Consider the following 20,327-nt stretch of genomic DNA (forward strand, 5'->3'; position numbering starts at 1 on the left):
TAGTCCCTATTTGACCTTCTGAACACCTTTCTGACTAAAGAGTACTCGTTCATGAACTTTCAAAAGACACTTTCATTGATTCTTTCTGATGTTACATTAGCCACAGAGGTCCACATTTGACCTACTGATCATATTTCTGTCAAAAGAGCCGTCCATCATGAACTTTCTGTATATTCTCATTGTTTCCTTCTGATCTTATATCAGCCATTAGAAGTCCGTAGTGCATATTTGACCTAATAGACATATTTCAGGCCAAAGAATACTCAATCTTGAACTTTTTTAACATACATATTGACTTTGTCTGATAATACGTCAGCCATAGAGTTGTCAATATTTGATAACAATATTATACATATTTCTGGGCCATGAATCATGAACTGTTTATACATACTCATTGACTCTTTCTAAGGTTACATCAGCCATACCTGTCCATATTTGACCTAATGGACATATATCTCGAATTTTCTATTTCTCCTCATTGACTCCTTGTAATGATACGCCAGCCATACAGTAGTCTACATTTGATCTAATGGACATATTTCAGGCCAAAGTTTACTCTATATCTTGAATTTTTGTATATATACTTATGAACTCTGTCTGATGATATGTCAGCCACACAGTAGTTAATATTTGACCTACTGAACATAACTTCTGGCTCTGGCCTCGATCTTAAACTTTCTATTTCTACTAATTGACTCCTCATGATACGTTATGATATGGCTATACAGTAGTCAATATTTGGCCTATTGAACATATTGGGTCCTTGATCATAAAAGGGTCCTCTTCAAAGGGTCCTTGATCATAAACTCTGTACATACTCATTGACTCCTTCTGAGGTTACATCAGCCACACAGAAGTCCAAATTTTACCTAATGGACATATTTCTGGCTCAAGAGTCGTTGATCATGAACTTTCTTTTACTGCTCATGGACTCCTGATGTTAAATCAGCCATACAGAAGTCAATATTTGACTTACTGAACATATTTCTGGCAAAAGGGTCCTCGAAATTGAACGTTCAATACATTTTCATTGTCTACTTCTGGACTCAAAGACTCAGAGTATGTAAAAAAAGTTCATGATCAAAGACTCTTTTGCCAAGAATATTTTCAGTTGATCAAATATGGACTTCTTTATGGTTTATTTAACATCAGAATGAGGCAATGAGTATGTATTGAATGTTCATGATTAATGACTTTAAGAATTTAAGAATTGTAAGTATTGTATGTATTGTAAGTATTATTGTCTGACTGATGACTGAATGAGACTGTATAGAAAGTTCAAGTTTGAGGACATTTTTGCCACAAATATGTACAGTAGGTCAAATATGGACTTCTGTATGGCTGAAGTAACATCAAAAAGATGCAATGTGTATGTATAGAAAGTTCAAGTTTGAGGTCCCTTTTGCCAGTAATATTTTTAGTAGGTCAAATATGCGCTACTGTATGGCTAATGTATCAGAAGGAATCAATGAGTATATCTAATAAAGTTCAAGATCGATCACTCTTTGGCCAAAAATATGTCCATTAGGTCAAATATTGGACTTCTGTATGGCTGATGTTATGTCAGAAGGAGTCATGAGTATGTATTGAAAGTTCATGATCGATGACTCTCGGTCCAGAAATTTGTTCTGAAGGGCAAATATGGACTACTCTCTGACTGATGTAACATCAGAAATAGTCAAGGTATATGTATAGAATGTTCAAGTTCGTGGACCCTTATTCCAGAAATATTTTCAGTAGGCTATATGGCTGATTTAACTTCAGAAGGAGCCTATGATTATGGATAGTACATTCATATATGAAGACTCATCGACTAACGAAATACGTTCAATAGATCAAATATGGACTAAGGTATGGCTGATGTATAAATCAGAATGTGCAGTATGTTATAGAAAGTTCATTATCGAGGACTAATTTGTCAAAAATGGGTCTAATTTGGACTTCTGTATCAGATGGAGTCATTATGTAAAAAAAAAATTAAAGATTGAGCACTCTTTGACCAGAAATATGTCCATTATGTCAAATATGCACTACTGTATTTCTGATGTATCATCAGCAGGAGTCAATGAACAGAAAAAGAAAGTTCAAGATCGCCGATTCTTGGATATATGTCCTTTACATCTCATATATGGACTTCTGAATGGTTGATGTAACATCAGAGGGAATCAATGAGAATGTACAGAAAGTTCATAATTGTGATCTCATTTGCCAGAAATATGATCAAGTAGGTCAAATGTGGACTTCTCTATGGCTGATGTAACATCAGAAAGTCAATGAAATTGTTTTGAAAGTTCATAAACGAGTACTCTTGAGCCAGAAATATATTCAGAAGGTCAAATATGGACTACTGGATGGTTGATGTACAATCGGAATGAGTCAATGAGTATGTATAGAAAGTTCATGATCGAAGACTTTTGGGCCTGACATATGTTCAGTAGGTTACTGTCTGTCTGATATAACATGACAAGGAATCAATGAGACTTCACAGAAAGTTTATGTTTGAGGGCTGTTTTGACAGAAATATGTTCAGTAGGTCAAATGTGAACATCTCTATGGCTGAATGAGTTTGATTTGAAAATTCATGAATTTTTGAGTCAGATATATGTCCATTAAATTTTTATTATCGAGGACTCTTTGGCCAGAACAATTTTTTAAGTTTGTCAAATATGCACTACTGTATGGCTGATGAATAATCAGAAGGAGTCAATGAATGAACAGAAATAGAAAGTTCATGATCGACGACTTTTGGGCCACAAATATGTCCATCATTTGCAAGAAATATGATCAGTAGGTCAAATATGGTCTTTTCTATGGTCAAATATGGACAACTGAATGGCTGATGTAACCTCAGGAGTCAATGAGTATGTACAGAAAGTTCATGATCGAGGGCTCTTGGGCCAGATAAATGTCCATTAGTTCAAATATGGACTACTGTATGGCTGACATAACATCAGATGGAGTCAATGAGAATGCTAGAAAGTTCATGATCGAGGACTAATTTGTCAGAAATGTGTTCATTAGGTCTGATTTTGGCTTCTGTATGGTTGAAGTAACATCATAATTAATCATTATATATAAAAAAAAGTTCAAGATCGAGTACACTTTGGCCAGATATATGTTCATTAGGTCAACTATGCAGTACTGTATGGCTGACGTACCTTCACAGTGAGTGAAATATAAAGTTCATGATCGATGAATCTTGGGCCAGATCTACGTCTGTTAAGTCAAATATGGACATGTATGGCTGATGTAACCTTAGAAAGAGTCATTGAGTATGTATTGAACTTGAATCATGATTCATGGGCCAGAAATATGTACAGTAGGTCAGATATTGACTACTCTGTGGCTGACGTATCATCAGACAGAGTCAATAAGTATGTATAAAAAAGTTCAAGATTGAGTATTCTTTGGGCCGAAATATGTCTATTAGGTCAAATATGCACTACCGTATGGCTGACATATTATCAGAAGGCCTGAATTAACTGAAAATGAAAGTTCCAGATCGACGACTCTTGAGCCAGATATATGTCCTTTATGTCAAATATGGACTTCTGAATGGCTGATGTAAGATCAGAAGGAAACAATGAGAATGTACAGAAAGTTCATGATGGGGACTCTTTTGACAGAAATATGATCAGTAGGTCAAATGTGGACTTCTCTGTGGCTGATGTAACATAAGAAATTGTGACAATGAAATTGTTTTGAAAGTTCATGAATGAGTACTCTTGGGCCAGAAGCGTATTAAGAAATTCAAATATGCACTTTTGTATGGCTGATGTAACATCAGAAGGAGTCAATGAGTATGTATAAATAGTTCATGATTGAGGACTCTTGGGCCAGAACAGAAGGTCAAATATTGACTACTTTATGGCTAACGTATCATCAGACGGACTCAATAAATATGTATAAAAAAGTTCAAGATTGAGTAATCTTTGGCCCGAAATATGTCCATTAGGTAAAATATTGACTACTTTATGGCTGATGTATCGTCAAACGGGCTCAATTAATATGTATAAAAAAGTTCAAGATTGAGTAATCTTTGGCCCGAAATATGTCCATTAGGTAAAATATTGACTACTTTATGGCTGACGTATCGTCAAACGGGCTCAATTAATATGTATAAAAAAGTTCAAGATTGAGTAATCTTTGGCCCGAAATATGTCCTTTAGGTTAAAATATGGACTTCTGTATGGCTGACATATTATCAGCATTGAATGAACAGAAATTGAAAGTTCCAGATCGACCACTCTTGGGCCAGATATATGTCTGTTCGTTCAAATATGGACTTCTGAATGGCTGATGTAGTATCACAGAAGGTATCAAAGAGAATGTCCAGAAAGTTCATAATCGAGGGCTCTTTTGCCAGAATGATCAGTAGGTCAAATATGGACTTCTGTATGGCTGATGTAAACGCAGAAGGATTTGAATATGTATCGAAAGTTCTGGATCGACAACTCCTGGGCCTGAAATATGTTCATTAGGTCAAATGTGGACTTCTCTATGGCTGATGTAACATCAAAAACAGTGAAGAATGAGTTTGTTTTGAAAATTCATGAAACAGTACTTTTTGGCCAGCAATATGTTCAGAAGGTCAAATATGGACTACTGTCTGACTGATGTAAAATCAGAAATAGCCAATGAATACTTATAGAATGTTCAAGGTCGTGGACCCTTTTTCTGGAAATATGTTCAGGTGGTCAAGTATGGATTACTGTGTGCCTAACGTATAATCTGAAATAGTCAATGAGTAGAAATACAAAGTTCAAGATTGACAATTCTAGAGCCAGATATATATATCCAGTAGGTCAAATATGGACTTCTGTATGCCTGACACAACATCAGAAGGAGTCAAAGAGTATGTATAAAAAGTTCATGATCGGAGATTCTTGGTCCAGAAATATTTTCAGTAGGTCAAATATTGACTACTTTATGGCTGATGTACCATCAGATGGACTCAAAAAGTATGGATAAAAAAGTTGAAGATTGAGTATTCTTTGGCCCGAAATATGTCCATTAGGTCAAATATTGACTACTTTATGGCTGACGTATCATCAAACTGGCTCAATTAATATGTATAAAAAAGTTGAAGACTGAGTAATCTTTGGCCCGAAATACGTCCTTTAGGTTCAAATATGGACTACTGTATGGATGACATATAATCATAAGGAGTCAATGGTTAGAAACAGAAAGTACATGATCCATATATGTCCATTAGTTCAAATATGGACTTCTGTATGGCTGACATATTATCAGCATTGAATGAACAGAAATTGAAAGCCAGATATGTCCTTTACGTTAAATATGGACTTCTGAATCTCTGATGTAAGATCAGAAGGAAACAATGAGAATGTACAAAAAGTTCATGAACGAGTACTCTTGGAAAAATGTTCAGAACATCAAATATGGACTACTGAATGGCTGATATAACATCAAAAAGAGTTAATGAGTTTGTTTTGAATGTTCATGAACGAGTACTCGGGCCAGAAGCGTATTAAGAAAGTCAAATATGGACTTCTGTATGGCTGATGTAACATCAGAAGGAGTCAATGAGTATGTATAAATAGTTCATGATCGAAGATTCTTGGGCCAGAAATATATTCAGTAGGTCAAATATTGACTACTTTATGGCTGATGTATCATCGGACGGACTCAAAAGTTTGAATAAAAAAGTTCAAGTTTGCGTACTCTTTGGCCCGAAATATGTCCTTTGTGTCAAATATGGATTTCTGTATGGCTGACATATTATCAGAAGGACTGAATGAACAGAAATTGAAAGTTCCAGATTGACGACTCTTGGGCCAGACTCTGTTAAGTTAAATATGGACTTCTGAATGGCTGATGTTACATCAGAAGGAATCAATAAGAATGTCCAGAAAGTTCATGATCAAGGGCTCTTTTGCCAGAAATATGATCAGTAGGTCAAACGTGGACTTCTCTATGGCTGATGTAACATCAGAACTAATGAATGAGTATGTATAGAAAGTTCATGAAACCATACTCTTAGGCCAGAAATATGTTCAGAAGGTCAAATATGGACTACATCAGATGTCAATGATTAAATTATATTATATTATAAGTTCATGATCAAGGACTCTTGGGCCAGAAAAAAAGTTTAAGTTCATTAAATATGAAGTACTTTATGGTTGATCTAACATCAGATGGAGTCAATGAGTAAGTTATAGAAAGTTCATGATCAAGCACTAATTTGGCATAAAAGTAAATGTTCATTATATCTCATTTTGGCCTCTGTATTGCTGAAGCAACATCATAATTAGTCATTATTATAAAATAAGTTAAAGATCGAGTACTCTTGGGGCAGAAATATGTCCATTAGGTAAAATATGGACTTCTGTATGGCTGATGTATCATCAGACGGATTCAGTAAGTATGTGTAAAAAAGGTCAAGACTGAGTATTCTTTAGCCAGAGATATGTCCATTAGCTCAACCATGGACTACTGAATGGATGACATATCATCAGAAGGAATCAATGAGAAGAAATAGAAAGTTCAAGATTGATGACTCTCGGTCCATATGTCCATTAGGTCAAATATGGAATTCTGAATGGCTGATTTAACATCAGAAGCGGCCCGAGATAATGTATCGTACATTCATATTTGAAGACTCGTTGAATAACAATATTTTTTAATAGGTCAAATATATGGCTGTATGGCTGATGTAATATCAGTTGGAGTCAATGAGTATGTATAAAATGTTCCTGATCGAGGTCTCGTGGGCCAACAATGTGTTCAATGGGTCAAGTATTGACTAATGTATGGCTGATGTATCATCAGAAGGAATCAATGAGAAGAAATAGAAAGTTCAAGATAGACGAATCTCGGGCCAGATATATATCCATTAGGTCAAATATTGACCTGTATTGCTAATGTAATGTAACAGAAGGAGTCATTATGTATAAAAAAGTTCATAAAGAAGCACTCTTTGGCCAGAAATATGTCCATTAGGTCAAATATACACTATTTTACGGCTGACAGAAGGAATCAATAAGGAAATAGAAAGTTCATGATCAACGACTCTTGGGCCTAAGAACTAAGTTCAAGATTGATTATTCTTTGGCCCGAAATATGTCTATTAGGTCAAATGTGGACTACTGTATGGATGACGTATCATCAGACGTAGTCAATGAGTATGTTATAAAAAGTTCATGATCGACGACTAATTTGTCAAAAAATATGTTCTTTTTGTCTAATTTGGACTTTTGTATTGCGGAAGTAACTTTAGAAGGAGTCAATGAGTATGTCTGAAAAAGTTCAAGATCAAGTACTCTTTGCCTAGAAAAATGTCCATTAGTTCATAAATGCACTCATTTATGGCTGACATATCATCAAAAGGAGTCATTGATTAGAAATAGAAAGTTCATATACTATTTGGCCAGAAATAAGTTCATGTCAAATGTGGACTACTGTCTGTCTGACGGAATGTCAGAGAAAATGTACAGAAAATTCATGATCGAGGGCTCTTTTCCCAGAAATATGATCAGTAGATCAAATGTGGACTTCTCTATGGCTGATGTAACATCAGAAAGAGTCAATATGAGTTTGTTTTGAAAGTTTATGAATGAAGCCAGAAATGTGTTCAGAACGTCGAACATGCACTACTCTCTGACTGATTGTAACATCAGAAGTAGTCAATGAATATCTATAAAATGTTCCTTTTGCCAGAAATATGTTCAGTAGGTCAAATATGGACTTCTGTATGGCTGATGTATCACAAGAAGGAGTCAATGTTTAGAAATAGAAAGTTCAAGATTGACTACTCTTGAGAAATGTATGTCCAGATATAAGATAATGAATATTATCTAATAATATTATCTAATGATCTAATAATGAATATTATTAGATAGTGAACATGGACTTCTGAATGGCTGATGTAACATCGGATTCAATGACTACATTGAATATGTATAGAACGTTCGAGTTCTAAGATTTTTTTTGCAAGCATTTTTGTCCATTAGGTCAAATATGGACTATTGTTTGGCTGATATCGTCAGAAGGAGTCAATGACAATCAGTTCATGATTGACGACTCTTTAAGTCAGAAATATGTTCAGTTGGATAAATTTGGACTTACTGTCTTTCTGATGTAACATCAGTTTGTATTACAGAAAGTCTAAAATTGACTACACTTTGACCAGAAATATGTTCAGTAAGTCACAAATGGACTTCTGTATTGCTGATATAACATCAGGAAGATGCAATTAATTTTTATAGAAAGTTCATATTCTAGGATTCTTGGACCAGAAACACACATAGCAGGTCAGGTGTGGACTGTTAACATAATAAACTAAGTCCATAGTTGTTATTCTTCACTGCACAACGATAGATCCTGTGAGCAATGCACTTTTGCGTAGAAGATGCACTATAATGACGTAGAAGATGCACTATAAAGATGCATACAAGACGTAACTCGTTCCGTTAAGAAAACATATGTGCTGTTGCATTGCATTTGCATATACGATCCAACGTAAGCTATGCACTTGTTTCGGTGCATACAATCACTAATTCATTCCACTGTGCATTGAAGAGTTAACATATGTGCTGTTGAAGATATAACACATAGAATTGCACAGAAGATCTAACTCATTTGATTGTGCAATGAAGAGATAACATATATGCTGTTGGAGTGCACTGGCCTAGCACACAGTTGTGCGATGAAGAATAATATATAAGCTGTGCTCTGTGCACTGAAAAGACAACCCATAACATACTTCATCACCAATTTATATATTTTTGTATTGAAGAGATAACACAATGGATCTGAAGAACATTGAAGAACAAACTCATTCCGTTAAGATGACATATGTGCATTGCATTGCAACTACGATCCAACGTTGTGCAATGAAGAGTTAACATATGTGCTGTTGCTGTGCATTGCACACAGGACCTATCGTTGTGCAATGAAGAATAACATATAAGCTATGAACTTGCGTTGCAGTGCCTACAAGAGATCACACACACACTTTGGAATGAGTTCACTGAGCATTTGAATTATCGCATATGCTATTGAAGAGATCACACATAATTGCACAAAGATGTCCCTCTTATCCCTCTGTGAACTGAAAAGACAACACAATAACATATATGTGCTGTGATATTGCTTTGCATACTACTAACATACATTTGTTTATTGAAGCGGTAACATGATATTAGCCTTTGCATTACAATGCTTCGCGTTGTGCAGTGAAGAATAAATATATTAAACTATGCAGTTTGTTGCGTTGCATAAAGATTTAACTGATGTTAGATCCTTAACATCTAGAATAATACATAAACTATGCACTTGCTGCATAGCACAGTAAAATATGTAGACAACACAATAACACGTGCTATCGCATTGCTGTGCATACATCTAACATACATTTGTTTATTTGAAGAGATATCGTGATATTAGCCTTTGCATTACAATGCATCGCGTTGAATCGCACATAACTACTTTTTTTGTGTATTGAAGAGATAACAACTTGATCTTTGCATTACAATGCATAGAAGATGCATTAAAAAGCAATGCATACAAGACGTAACTTATTCCGTTAAGATAACATATGTGCTGTTGTAGCGCACTGGCCTAACACAGTTGTGCAACGAAGAGTAATATGTAAGCTATGCTCTGTGCTCTGAAAAGACAACCCATAACATATGTCCTCTCGCTTTGCTTTGCATACAACTAGCTAACTTGTAAATTTTTGTATTGAAGAGATAACATAATATGATCCTTTGCATTACAATGCATTTTCTATGCATTATAATACAATGCATTTAACAAATAACTAATTCCCTTAAGATAACATCCGCTCGCACTTGTTTCGTTGCACAAGCATTCTCATTCCACTGTGCAGTTTTAACGTTGTGCTGTTGACGAGATCACACATACCATTGAATAATGATCTAAACTGTTCTGTGCACTGAATGAAGAATAATATATAAGCTATGCTCTGTGCACTGAAAAGACAACTCTCGTTTTGCTTTGCATACAACTTAACTAACTTATACATTTTTGTATTGAAGAGATAATATGATCGTTTGCATTACAACGCATCTTCTATGCATTATAATGCAATGCATTCAAGAACTAATTCCCTTAAGATAACATACAACGTTGTACACTTGCACTTGTTTCGTTGCATTGTATACAAGCATTCTCATTCCGTTGTGCACTTAACGTATGTGCTGTTGAAGAGATCACACAAACAACTGCATAAAGATCTAATCTATTCTGTGCACTGAAAAGAAAACATCTCATTGCTTTTGCATACAACTTATACATTTGCGTATTAAAGAGATAACAACATAAGCCCTTGCATTACACTGCATAGAAGATGCATTATAAAGCAATGCATACAAAAACTAACTCATTCCGTTAAGATAACATGTGCTGTTGCATTGCACACGTTGCATCACGAGCCAACGTTGTGCAATGAAGAATAAATATATAAACTATGCACTTGTTGCATAGCACAATAAAATATTTAGACAACACAATGACACATGTGCTATCGCATTGCTTTGTATCCAACTAACATTTGGGTGCTGAAGAGATAACAACATGAGCCTTTGCATTTACAATGCATTGCGTTGATTTATACACAACAACTAACTTATTCATTTGGGTATTGAAAAGATAGCAACATGAGCCTTTGCTTTAAAATGCATAGAACATGCATTACAATACAATGCATACAAGTACTGACTCATTTCGTAAATTATGTACATTTGCTGTGTAATTGAAGAATAACATGAACTATACACTTGTTGCTTTGCTATTGTAAACAAGCTAAACTAACTTAGTCAAATTTGACCTTAAGAATAACACATGTAATTGCATAGCAGAAAACAACTAACTTTTGTATGTCAATATGTAACATAAGCATTTTTTGTATTGAAATGCGTAGAATTCATTTTGTTGTGCAATAAAGAGATAACATATGTGCTGTTTGCAGTGCATTGCGCACAGTTCACTCTTTGCGTTGCAGTGCATAAAGATCTATTTTATTAATCTGTGCACTAAAAAGACAACACACGTGGATTGTTTTACATTCAACTAACTCATACATTTGTGCATTGAAGATATAACAACATGAGCTTTTTATTACAATGCATAGAAGATGCATACGTGAACTAACTCATTCCGTTAATATAACAAATGTGCTGTTGCATTGCATTTGCACACAGGTCTTATCGTTCTGCAAATGAAGAATAGTATAAGCTTATGCACTTATTTCGTTGCATTGTTTTACAAGCACTTATGTGCTTGTGGTATTGCTTTGCATACAACTAACATAAACATTTGTTTATTGAAGAGATAACATGAGATAACATGATTACAACTGCATCGCGTTGACCTGCACACAACAACTAATTCATTTGTGTATTGAAGAGATAACAACATGAGCTTACAACGCATACAAGAACTAACTCATTCCGTTAAGATATCATATGTGCACTGTATTGCACATACAATCCAAAGTTGTGCAATGAAGAATATAAACTATTACAGCAATATATAAACTATGCACTTGCTGCATAGCACAATGAAATATTTAGCAACACATGTGCTATCGCATTGCTTTGCATCCATTTGTGTATTGAAGAGAAAACAACATGAGCCTTTCTATAACAATGCATAGATGCATAATCCAATGCATACAAGAACTAACTCATTCCCTTAAGATGCCTTAATGTGCTTTGCATTGCATTGCACACAGGAATTGTGCAATGAATAATAACATTTAAGCTATGCACTTGCTGCGTTGCATAAAGATTTAAATGATACTAGATCCTTAAGATCTAGAATAACACAATCTATGCACTTGCTGCATAGCACAGTAAAATATGTAGACAAAACTGTCACGGAACAGAAAGGCAAAAGGAAGATCCAAATGCAGCAAAAGGTGTTTATTAAGGGCAAATCCAAAAGGCGTAATCCAGGGTACAGGCAAAGGTCATAATCCATAAACAGCAGTCCAAACATAAAACAAGAAACAAGAAACACGAAACAAGAAAACTACAAACCAAAACGGGAGAACATGAAAACCAGGGATCTGACACGAGGGTGACATCAAACAATGAACCACAACCAAAGACAGAAAACTGACCAGGCAGATTTCAATGATTCAGGTGGCCTGGGCAGAGGTAGCAGGGCAGAAGGCTTGGGCGGTGGTGGCAGAGCAGAAGGCTTGGACGACGGTGGCAGGACTGGCGGCCTGGGTGGCGCCGGCAGGGCAAGGCGCTTCGTTGGTGCCGGCAGGGCAAGGCGCTTCGTTGGCGCCGGCAGGGCAAGGCGCTTCGTTGAAGCCAGAGCAGTCTCTATGGTTGGAGGGTCTTGCAGATCGGAGGAAGCCCCCTTCCTCCCTCTCCTCCGCCTACGAGACTCTGGACTCACCGGCTGGAGCGGGCTCTGGAGCGGGCTCACTGGCTGGATTGGGCTCCGGAGTGGACCCACTGGCTGGAGCGGGCCCCGGAGCGGACTCACTGGCCGGAGCCAGAGGCGGCGGCTCACCCAAACTGGACTCACCGGCTGGAGCGGGCTCTGGAGCGGGCTCACTGGCTGGATTGGGCTCCGGAGTGGACCCACTGGCTGGAGCGGGCCCCGGAGCGGACTCACTGGCCGGAGCGGACTCTGGAGCGGACTCACTGGCTGGAGCGGGGTCCGGAGCAGACTCACTGGCTGGAGCAGACTCACTGGCTGGAGCAGACTCACTGGCTGGAGCAGACTCACAGGCTGGAGCAGACTCACCGGCTGGAGCAGACTCACCGGCTGGAGCAGACTCACCGGCTGGAGCGGGCCCACTGGCTGGAGCGGGCCCACTGGCTGGAACCTTCCTCCTCCTCTTCCCTTTCCTCCGTGTGGGAAGCGGAGATCCAGCGTCCACCTCTTTAGTGGCCTCAGGAACGGATTCACGGGCTGGAGTGCATTCTGGCTGAGCATATGTTGCCCACTGGGCTCTATGAGAGAGATAACTAACAAAACCCCAGAAATCCAAGATTTGAAGCCCCTTTGGGGCAACGGGTCATCCAGACCTGCATTAAAAATGTCCTTGAGTGCCTCATTACTATATTTTAGTGCCACTGCCACCGTCCAAAACCTCTGGGAGAAGCACCGTACTTCTCCCTCCTGGCGTAGAGCCATCAGTGCCCCAAGCAATGCCACACGCTCCCTGCAAGTGGCTGGCCGAAGAATCCTCATGCTGCTGGATCTTTGGTGGTGGTTCATTCGGTCACGGAACAGAAAGGCAAAAGGAAGATCCAAATGCAGCAAAAGGTGTTTATTAAGGGCAAATCCAAAAGGCGTAATCCAGGGTACAGGCAAAGGTCATAATCCATAAACAGCAGTCCAAACATAAAACAAGAAACACGAAACAAGAAAACTACAAACCAAAACGGGAGAACATGAAAACCAGGGATCTGACACGAGGGTGACATCAAACAATGAACCACAACCAAAGACAGAAAAACCTCAGTATAAATAGACAGACACTAATGACATAATACAAAACGAGATGATTAGTCCGGGAAGTGTGTATTGGGATATGTAGTCCATGTAACAAGTGGAAATGAGAGTCCGGGATGGAGTGCCCTCTAGTGGCTGAAAGGGCACTCTCACTGGTGATCATGACACAAAACAATACACGTGCTATCGCATTGCTATGCATACAACTAACTTATACATTTGTTTATTGAAGAGATAAAGTGATATTATTAGCCTTTGCATTACAATGCATCACGTTGATTCGCACATAACATTCATTGCATACAAGACGTATAAGATAACATATGTGCTGTTGCATTGCATTTGCACATACAGTACGATCCAACGTTGTGCAACTCAATAACATAAGCTATGCACTTGTTTCGTTGCATACAATCACTAACTCATTCCACTGTGCACTGAAGAGCTAAAATATGTGCTGTTGAAGATATAACAAGATAAGATTTAACTCGTTTGGTTGTGCATTGAAGACATAACATATGTGCTGTTGTAGTGCACGGTTGCAGTTGTGCAATGAAGCTATATATGGAAGCTATGCTCTGTGCACTGAAAAGACAACCCATAACATATGTCCTCTCGCTTTGCTTTGCATACAACTATGTAACTAATACATTTTTGTATTGAAGAGATAACATAATATGATCCTTTGCATTCCCTTGTGAAAAAAAAGTGCACTTTAGTATACTTTTATAAAGTGTACTTATTGCACAAATAATATACACTGTTAAAAATAAATGTAAATTTACAGGTAATGGTCTGTATTTTTTTACAGATTTTTTCTGTTTTGTCATTATACATTGAAATACCTGTTGTTTTACAGATATTTGCTGTAATTTAATTTTCAGCTATTAAATTTACAGGGAATTGCATGTATTTTAGTATTACATTAAATTTCTGTTTTTTAAAAGAAATGTTCTGTATTTTTACAGAAAAATGTGTAATTTTACATAAAATGTTGATTAATATTTTACAGATTTTTTATGTAAAAATAGAAAAAAGGAAATGAATGTATAACTACAAAAATCAACAGTCATTCAACATGTTTTTTTCTTCTTCCATTTAAGAGTAGGCTAGCTAATGTGTTGGTTAAAGTAGTTTTTTAAGGTTCAATTATAGTATTGGTAGGTGTGTAGGCCTTCTATATATTATGTATTGTTTATTTTACTAATATTTTAACCTCATCTTGCAAATATGCTTATTTTGAAACTGCTGATTGGCCTTGATTTATTCTCCCCTAAATTTCCTGAACACGTCTATTATTGATATGTACATTTTATGTTTTTCCAAATCAAGTTGCAAATGCGCAGCTTTGTGTTGTGTGTGTGTGTGTGTGTGTGCGTGCGTGCGCGACGCAGATTCAAATTTGCCGCCGATAACTTTTCCGTTAGTCCCGCCCACAACAGTTCCCGGAGTAGTACAGTGATGGAAGGGCGAGCGGGTTATTTGAATTTATTTCAGGCTACGCTTGTGTCGTGAGATTAACAGTAGTGTAAAGCAATCGTAAAAGAGCAGTTGTGAGCAGGAGTATTTATTTGAACTCCTCCGGCGATCCATTCTTCTGAACAGTGTGAGGAAAAACTATCACGTCCTTTCAGCGAGAAGACCACAGCGGACATCATACCAACCGATCACTGGCTGAGGTAAGAGTTTCATTCTACATGTGTGTGATATTTTATGTAGTGTGGCTACACATTTGTATTGTTTATAGTTTCGAAGCTAATATTAGTATTTCTAAACGGTGTTTAGACACATGACGTAAGGTAACTGCCGTTGAAAGCAAAACAACTGCGGCAGGCATCTTTCAATTTTCCATCTGTTTTAAACCAAGAAAGATTAACGTTAGTTATTCATAAAGTCCATTCAGTGTTTATGTCTTCGTTCAGATGTGGTAGTACATTATTTAAATCTCTTTTTATACACTCTGTAACGTGGCTAACCGCCACTCTGCAGCCTGTATACTCATACTATAAGTTAGGCCTATACAGGAAAGCAGATGAGAGTACAATATGAACAACATAATAAATTAAATATTATGAGCGCATCTGCTTGCAAACACGAATAGTATTAATATATTAGTGTTATAATAAATAATAATAATAATAATAAAAATCTTACATGGCCTGAGTAAATTACAGAATCGTAAGATATATTGGATAGTTGAATATAAACATTCCAGATCAAAGAAGGTTGAGGTTTTGCATTGTCTCAGTAAAACATATGCTGGCATGTTTGAATGAATGTAATAGCCAACTAATTTTTATTTTTTTTATGATTTCAGGTCATGTGGAAAGACTGTGGAGATCTACAGCAACATTGCAGTACAGGTGAGGAAAGATTACTATTCTTATACAACAAATTCTTTGTTTACATCTTTTCATGCAGCTGCTCTGTTCTGTATTTTTTGTTGTAATTGTAATTGTAACTAGAATCATTCAGAAACATGGCTTTTCCTATCACTGCTATCCTGACACACATCTCTACTTTTCATTCCAGCCAGATGATCAACCAGTAGCTGCTCGCATCTCAGCCTGCTTGATGGAAATGTCCGACTTTCACCTGGATGACCTTTACCTTCAACTCCACCTTGCCAAGACAGAAATGCTCGTGGTTTCCACCCATCATTTGTGTTATAATCAATCAGTTAAACTTCACAGACTACAGTGCTGGAACTGCCAGATCTTGCATATTTGCCCAGTACAACATTGGGAAGATCAAGCCATCCCTGTATGCTACACAGCAGAACAACAACTGGCTCTCCAAGCCTGTACCTAAACGCTCTGCTTCAGACTTATTATACGCCCTCCAGAAGCTTGCGCTCTGAAAGTGAACAGCATCTTGTGGTGCCATCCCAAAGGGGCACAAATTCACTTTAACTGACCTTTACCTGGACTGTTCCCTGCTGGTTCAATAACCTGACTAACTCAAACCATTTTCAAGAGACTGCTAAAGATGCATCCTTTTTTTGTGAACAATTGACCTGTTAATACTATCTTTCTGTTTAACTGAAAAAAAAATAAAAATAATAATTTCTATGCATACTGTGCTAGACTAACTGGAAATTGTCATTATACTTATTGTTGCTTCTGTTGTACTCCTTGTAGTCACATATATGTAAGAGTCATCATATATGTATAAAATAACAGCAATATTACAGTACAGAAGTATACAGTAATTGTCTTTTTATTGTAGATGTTCTATATACTACGCTTGTATTTCCTATAAGTTGACATACAATGTCTTATATACACTGACTAATACTGTATGTGCATGCTCCTTTGATTAAATATATTCTGCACTATATTTTGTTAATTTAACAGAAATTGGTTGTAAAGGTTGTTATTATGCATTTCTAAGTAATTAATTCATTGATTGAAGTTGTGAGTGGTTCTGTAAAAATAAAGATTAATACAGTAAAATGCAAACATTTGTTTTTGAATTTATGTGCTAATTGCATTTTTATAAATAATTTCTTTGTTATTGTACATGGAAAATATATATTTTAAAAGTAAATAACTGTAGATGGACAGAGCAGCTTGATAAAATAACTCCTAAAAACCTTCAATTTGCAGAGATTAACCTGAAAATTAGTTGTTTTCTATGTAATCTGACATAATTTATCAGTTTTTCCACGGTTTAATAAATGATTATCAACACTAATATACTGTAATTTAATGAATTTTGACTGTAAAGTCTGTTCTGTATTTTTACAGTTTTTGCATGTAATCTTGTGAAATGGTTATTTGCTGTAATTTTATGGGATTTCTCTGGAAACTCTGCTGCCAGACTTTTTACCGTTTTTTTACAGGATTTTTTTTTACAGTGTACTTTAAAAGAGCACACTTAAGTGTGAATTAAATGTAATGTTTTCATCGCTTAAGTGCATTCTATTTGTAATTAATTTCAAATATATCACAGATTAAGTTCATATTAAATGCAATAAGTTGAACTTTTGAGTGATTTTTTTGAACAACTTAAGTGGGACTTTAATACAACTTTATGATAACCTTCATAATTACTTCTGTATCTTTAAAATATAGTTGAAGTGCACTGCCCAATGTACTAACAAGCAATTAATGTGAACTAAAATATATTTTAATATCAGTTATCAATACACTTAAGTGTATTGTTTCAGCTGCTTAAGTGCATTCTATTTGTAATTAATTTCAAATATATCACAGATTAAGTTCATATTAAATGCAATAAGTTGAACTTTTGAGTGATTTTTTTTGAACAACTTAAGTAGGACTTTAATACAACTTTATGATAACCTTCATAATTACTTTTGTATCTTTAAAATATAGTTGAAGTGCACTGCCCAATGTACTAACAAGCAATTAATGTGAACTAAAATATATTTTAATATCAGTTATCAATACACTTAAGTGTGAATTAAATGTAATGTTTCAGCCGCTTAAGTGCATTCTATTTGTGATTAATTTTAAATATATCACAGATTAAGTTCATATTAAATGCAATAAGTTGAACTTCTGAGTGATTTTTTTTTAAAGCACTTAAGTAGGACTTTAATAAAAATTTTTATGTACTTTGAAATATGGTAAAAGTGTACTTCCGAATGTACTGACAAGCAATTAATGTGAACTTAAATATACTTTCATGTAATTTACATGTACACTATTATATAATTTAATACATTTGTAATTACATTATTTGTTATTACATATAATAATGAAGTTACAATTTAGTATATTTCAAAATATTACAATCAACACAAATGCAAATTGAAACCCTCTACATTTACTGACAAAATAATCTTTAAAACAAATACACAAAAACCTTTTTGTTGATGCACAAGAAAATCCCAAGAAACACTATACACAATCACAAACAATTACAACACTTTAACTCTCATTTAGAAAGAGTCTGGAGGACAGTGAGGCTTATATAATTTCCTCCACTTTAATACCAGTTACAGTGTGAAACAAATATGAATGAATGTCTGAAGGTATGTTACACGATACAGTACAACTGATCCATAACATGTCACACTCATGTGTTTCAACTGCGGAAAGACGTAAATAACACAGCTTGTAAACAATGTCACGTAACATCACATTTATTTCAGCATAAACTCATTAGTCAGCTATAGAGAGGAGCATTCTGCTAAATATATGCACCACGTTACATGTTCATTATAATTTTATTTTAAATATTTTTTTTATAATTCATTTATGTATTTAATGTTTGAATAAATCATTTATGAGAGCTACAATTTAAATGTTTATATTTCAAAAAACAAATTAGAGTAGAAATATGATTATGTAATTCTAAAGTTTACATAATCATAACTTTATTATAAAAAAACATAATTGAGTGTAATTTTAGTTTTGGATATGTAAATCAGTTAATTTCAACCTTCAATATTATAGTAATATAGTAACAAGTGACTCCCTCTTATAGTTTACAGCATTATTTGAGAGATTTTTTTTCCTCAAGAAAATTTGCCATTTACTGTATCTGATATACATCCAAAATAATCCATATTGAATCGAAATCAAATAGTAAGCTTGTGAATAGAAATCAAATCGAATCGTGAAAATTGTGTCAAAACCCAGCCCTACTGAATACTGTTAGACTTAGCTGAAAAATATAAAGCACTATTTATTTAATTTGTTTCTTTGTTCTATATGCTTATAATTTGTTCATTATTTTCTGTGTGCATGCACTCACCTAATTGACCCAATCCTCCTAAAATTATTAATTCTTTCCAAATAGAGCTATTTAAGTTATCTGGTGATTTTTTTTTTTTCATATCGCAATATATATTACAGAAAAAAATATCACAATGTCATTTTTTTCCAATATCAAGCAAACCAAATATTATTAATCTATATCAATTATAAATGATGTGGTAACTAGTTTTGATTCGGTATTAACTTTGATGTGCGATGTATTGCAATATAATATTGTTTCACTGTCGTAATGCTCTCCCACATATTTTGCTATTATAACTGCACTTATTTCCGTTGTTGGTATAAGTGGCAGTGGGTGGTAATAGCAAGATGGTAGAAGACTATAAGTTTCTTGTCTGATAATGTTTCTTTAGTCATTCAGCCATCCTGCACCCTGAACCACTGTAGGCAAATCACCCTAACACCTTGCAGCATTTGCAAAATATTAAAGGTGCCCTAGAAATTTTTTTTAAAAGATGTAATATAAGTCTAAGGTGTCCCCTGAATGTGTCTGTGAAGTTTCAGCTCAAAATACACCATAGATTTTTTTTAATTAATTTTTTTAACTGCCTATTTTGGGGCATAATTAGAAATGGGCCGATTCAGGGTGTGTGGCCCTTTAATTCTCGTGCTCCATGCTCCAAGAGCTCACACTTGGCTTAAACAACATAAAAAAAGTTCAAACAGCTAATATAACCCTTAAAATGGAACTTTACAAAGTGTTCGTCATGCAGCATGTCTAATCGCGTAAGTACAGTGTTTATTTTGATTTTTACATTGATTCTGAATGAGTTTGAGGCTATGCTCCGTGGCTAATGGCTAATGTTACACTGTTGGAGACATGGGCGTAGGTTTAGGGGGGGACGCTAGGTACTAGTCCCTATCAATATTTTGAGATGACAAATTTGTCCCCACCAATATTTAGCAAGCTCCTTTGAACTGCTATTTGGATCTTTGCACTGGTTTTTGGATCGATTCTAACGGCCAGGACGACGACAGTACAAGAGACGCCGTAATTTGATTGGCGGCGGGGTATCTGACAGGCTACACGCGCGGGCCGGGACTACTTTTGTGCTTGCACTAGCAGCGAGCGGTTGGTGTGTGTGCGCGCGCGCGCGCATGTTGACGACGCCG

The 20,327-nt window shown here is 35.8% G+C and overlaps 1 long non-coding RNA gene across 1 annotated transcript; it reads left to right on the top strand.

Moving 5' to 3' along the window:
* Nucleotides 1-14,239: 14,239 nt before the first annotated feature.
* Nucleotides 14,240-17,401, top strand: LOC125249342. The gene is made up of 3 exons (XR_007180538.1): nucleotides 14,240-15,143; nucleotides 15,782-15,827; nucleotides 15,997-17,401. It is a non-coding gene; the product is annotated as an uncharacterized LOC125249342 (long non-coding RNA).
* Nucleotides 17,402-20,327: the final 2,926 nt, after the last annotated feature.

This window comes from Megalobrama amblycephala, linkage group LG1 (assembly GCF_018812025.1).
Source record: "Megalobrama amblycephala isolate DHTTF-2021 linkage group LG1, ASM1881202v1, whole genome shotgun sequence".
In the NCBI taxonomy this organism is placed as follows: domain Eukaryota; kingdom Metazoa; phylum Chordata; class Actinopteri; order Cypriniformes; family Xenocyprididae; genus Megalobrama; species Megalobrama amblycephala.